Source organism: Penaeus vannamei, chromosome 27 (assembly GCF_042767895.1).
Source record: "Penaeus vannamei isolate JL-2024 chromosome 27, ASM4276789v1, whole genome shotgun sequence".
NCBI classification, from domain to species: domain Eukaryota; kingdom Metazoa; phylum Arthropoda; class Malacostraca; order Decapoda; family Penaeidae; genus Penaeus; species Penaeus vannamei.
This window is the reverse complement of record NC_091575.1, coordinates 33,890,373-33,895,372: the sequence shown is the minus strand read 5'-3', so window position 1 is coordinate 33,895,372 and position 5,000 is coordinate 33,890,373. Positions and strand designations below refer to the sequence as shown.

The 5,000-nt window shown below is 57.5% G+C and overlaps 1 protein-coding gene across 1 annotated transcript in view; it reads left to right on the top strand.

The window, feature by feature from the left end:
* Positions 1 to 5,000, top strand: part of LOC138866887 (spermatogenesis-associated protein 1-like) — a 46,380-nt gene that overhangs the window by 998 nt on the left and 40,382 nt on the right. The gene's annotated exons all lie outside the window — the stretch shown is intronic.

The window sequence follows — 5,000 nt, the reverse complement described above, 5'->3', positions numbered from 1 at the left end:
CTCTCCCTCTCCCTCTCCCTCTCTCCCTCTCCCTCTCTCTCTCTCTCTCCCTCTCTCTCTCTGACCTTTTACAGCACTTGACCTCTCCTGTTCCTCTCCTTTCCCAGGTCAACGATCACCCCTTGCTTCGTCTGAAATCACGAAGCATCAGTCTTCAAGAATAATTAACAACGATACTTACTTTTGATCGTGAGATCGAAGAATCAGTCTTTGGTCTAAAATCTGCGAGGAAAGTTTGATTGTTACTTTATTATCTTTTATTAAGGGGAGGGGTCATCATACACATACGTACTTAAAAAAAGAGATAGATATAGATATTGATATAAATATAAAGAATTTTCCCCTTATGTTGGGATTGATATTCACTCGCACTTCCGTGTTTCACCTCAGCGTTGCTAATGTGTGAATCGCCCGTGTCGCCATATGTTTTGAAATTGGCGACTCCCCTTGGCAACGCTGCCTGGCGAACTTAGAGGGAAAAATACAACAAAACATGAAAAAAAAACTTGGAAACGCTAATTCCGGACCTCCACACGCACATATAAACGTGCGTGCAGTATATACGTGTGTATGCGCTTGTATGTTTGTGTGTTTGTATGTAGTGTGTGTGTGTATGTGTATGTATGCGCTTGTGTGTTTGTGTGTTTGTATGTAGTGTGTGTGTATGTATGCGCTTGTATGTTTGTGTGTTTGTATGTAGTGTGTGTGTGTGTATGTATGCTCTTGTATGTTTGTGTGTTTGTGTGTAGTGTGTGTGTATGTATGCGCTTGTATGTGTGTGTGTTTGTATGTAGTGTGTGTGTATGTATATGTATGCTCTTGTATGTTTGTGTGTTTGTATGTAGTGTGTGTGTATGTATGCGCTTGTATGTTTGTGTGTTTGTATGTAGTGTGTATGTATATGTGTGCGCTTGTATGTTTGTGTTTGTATGTAGTGTGTGTGTATGTATGGGCTTGTATGTTTGTGTGTTTGTATGTAGTGTGTGTGTATGTATGGGCTTGTATGTTTGTGTTTGTATGTAGTGTGTGTGTATGTATGCGCTTGTATGTTTGTGTGTTCGTATGTAGTGTGTGTGTATGTATGCGCTTGTGTGTTTGTATGTAGTGCGTGTGTATATATATGTATGCGCTTGTATGTGCACGCGTGTGTATTTATATCAACGTGTCCATGCGAGTGTATGCATGTCCGTATGCGTGTTTGCATGCGCATAACCACAAACGCATCTTTCTGTTTTCTTTCGTCTTTTTATCCGAATCCGACCTTGACCCACATATGCGCTGTGATCTGCTCGTCCATTTAAAGTCCACGACCTCCCGACTGACTCCACGACCTCCCGACTCCACGACCTCCCGACTCCACGACCTCCCGACTCCACGACCTCCCGACTCCACGACCTCCCGACTCCACGACCTCCCGACTCCACGACCTCCCGACTTCCTTCGTGACTCCACGACCTCCCGACTTCACGACCTCCCGACTCCACGACCTCCCGACTCCACGACCTCCCGACTCACCGACCTCCCGACTCCATGACCTCCCGACTCCACGACCTCCCGACTCACCGACCTCCCGACTCCATGACCTCCCGACTCCATGACCTCCCGACTCCATGACCTCCCGACTCCACGACCTCCCGACTCCACGACCTCCCGACTCCATGACCTCCCGACTCCACGACCTCCCGACTCCACTGGACCCTCCCGACTCCACGACCTCCCGACTCCATGACCTCCCGACTCCACGACCTCCCGACTCCACGACCTCCCGACTTCACCGACCTCCCGACTCCACGACCTCCCGACTCCACGACCTCCCGACTCCCACGACCTCCCGGACTCCACCACCTCCGACTCCACCACTTCCCGACTCCACGACCTCCCGACTCCACCACCTCCCGACTCCACGACCTCCCTCACTCCATGACCCCGACCCCACGACCCTCCCGACTCCACGACCTCCCGACTCCACGACCCTCCCGACTCCACGACCTCTCGAATCCACGACCTCCCGACTCCACGACCTCCCGAATCCACGACCTCCCGACTCCACGACCTCCCGACTTCACGACCTCCCGACTCCACGACCTCCCGACTCCACGACCTCCCGACTCCACGACCTCCCGACTCCACGACCTCCCGACTCCACGACCTCCCGAATCCACGACCTCCCGACTCCACCACCTCCCGACTCCACGACCTCCCGACTCCACGACCTCCCGACGCCACGACCTCCCGACTCCACGACCTCCCGACGCCACGACCTCCCGACTCACCGACCTCCCGACTCCACGACCTCCCGACTCCACGACCTCCCGACTCCATGACCTCCCGACTCCACGACCTCCCGACTCCACGACCTCCCGACTCCACGACCTCCCGACTTCACGACCTACCGACTCCACGACCTCCCGACTCCACGACCTCCCGACTCCACGACCTCCCGACTCCACGACCTCCCGACTCCCGACTCCACGTCCTCCCGACGCCACGACCTCCCGACTCCACGACCTCCTGACTCCACGACCTCCCGACTCCACGACCTCCCGACTCACCGACCTCCCGACTCCACGACCTCCCGACTCCACGACCTCCCGACTCCACCACCTCCCGACTCCACGACCTCCCGACTCCACCACCTCCCGACTCCACGACCTCCCGACTCCACGACCTCCCGACTCCACCACCTCCCGACTCCACGACCTCCCGACTCACTCCATGACCTCCCGACCCCACGACCTCCCGACTCCACGACCTCCCGACTCCACGACCTCCCGACTCCACGACCTCCCGACTCCACGACCTCCCGACTCCACGACCTCCCGACTCCACGACCTCCCGAATCCACGACCTCCCGACTCCACCACCTCCCGACTCCACGACCTCCCGACTCCACCACCTCCCGATTCCACCACCTCCCGACTCCACCACCTCCCGACTCCACCACCTCCCGACTCCACCACCTCCCGACTCCACGACCTCCCGACTCCACGACCTCCCGACTTCACGACCTACCGACTCCACGACCTCCGACTCCACGACCCTCCCTGACTCCACGACCTCCCGACTCACCTCCCTGACTCCACGACCTCCCGACTCCACCACCTCCCTGACTCCACCACCTCCCCGACTCCACGACCTCCTCCCGGCGCCACGCCCTCCCGACACCACGTCCTCCCGACGCCACGTCCTCCCGACGCCACGTCCTCCCGACGCCACGTCCTCCCGACGCCACGTCCTCCCGACGCCACGTCCTCCCGACGCCACGTCCTCCCGACGCCACGTCCTCCCGACGCCACGTCCTCCCGACGCCACGTCCTCCCGACGCCACGTCCTCCCGACGCCACGTCCTCCCTGACTCCACGACCTCCCGACTCCACGACCTCTCCCGACTTACTCCACTCCTCCCGACGCCACGACCTCCCGACTCACCGACCTCCCGACTCCACGACCTCCCGACTCCACGACCTCCCGACTCCATGACCTCCCGACTCCACGACCTCCCGACTCCACGACCTCCCGACTCCACGACCTCCCGACTCCACGACCTCCCGACTCCACGACCTCCCGACTTCACGACCTACCGACTCCACGACCTCCCGACTCCACGACCTCCCGACTCCACGACCTCCCGACTCCACGACCTCCCGACTTCACCACCTCCCGACTCCACGACCTCCCGACTCCACGACCTCCTCGACTCCACGACCTCCCGACTCCACGACCCCCTCCCGACTCCACTACACCGACTCCACGACACTCCCGACTCCACGACCTCCCAACTCCACCACCTCCCGACTCCACGACCTCCCGACTCCACGACCTCCCGACTCCACGACCCTCCCGACTCCACGACCTCCCGACTCCACGACCTCCCGACTCCACGACCTCCCGACTCCACGACCTCCCGACTCCACGACCTCCCGACTCCACGACCTCCCGACTCCACGACCTCCCGACTCCACGACCTCCCGACTCCACGACCTCCCGACTCCACGACCTCCCGACTCCACGACCTCCCGACTCCACGACCTCCCGACTCCACCACCTCCCGACTCCACGACCTCCCAACTCCACGACCTCCCGACTCCACGACCTCCCGACTCCACCACCTCCCGACCTCCTGACTCCACGACCTCCCGACTCCACGACCTCCCGACCTCCCGACTCCACGACCTCCCGACTTCACGACCTCCCGACCTCCTGACTCCACGACCTCCCGACTCCACGACCTCCCGACTCCACGACCTCCCGACTCCACGACCTCCCGACTCCACGACCTCCCGACTCCACGACCTCCCGACTCCACGACCTCCCGACTCCACGACCTCCCGACTCCACCACCTCCCGACTCCACGACCTCCCGACTCCACGACCTCCCGACTCCACCACCTCCCGACTCCACCACCTCCCGACTCCACGACCTCCCGACTCCACGACTTCCTTCGTGATTCCACGACCTCCCGACTCCACGACCTCCCGACTCCACGACCTCCCGACTCCACGACCTCCCGACTCCACGACCTCCCGACTTCCTTCGTGACTCCGAGAGGTCGAGATATATTTCCAGATGCACGACAGTCTTCTGCCATTTCCTGGACTCTGTCGCTGTGACCTACATCGTGGCTGGAATTATTTTCTGATCAAGAGGAAAGTGAGAGAGAAGATTACGATTAATGGATATAAATTTTCTGATTTAATTAGAATGTTGTAAAACGCACGCATGTACACGCACTCTGTTATTCTCTCTCTCTCTCTCTCTCTCTCTCTCTCTCTCTCTCTCTCTCTCTCTCTCTCTCTCTCTCTCTCTCTCTCTCTCTCTCTCTCTCTCTCTCTCTCTCTCTCTCTCTCTCTCTCTCTCTCTATGTGTATATATATATATATATATATATATATATATATATATATATATATATATATATATATATATATTTATATATATTTATAAATATATATATATATATATATATATATATATATATATATATATATATATATATATA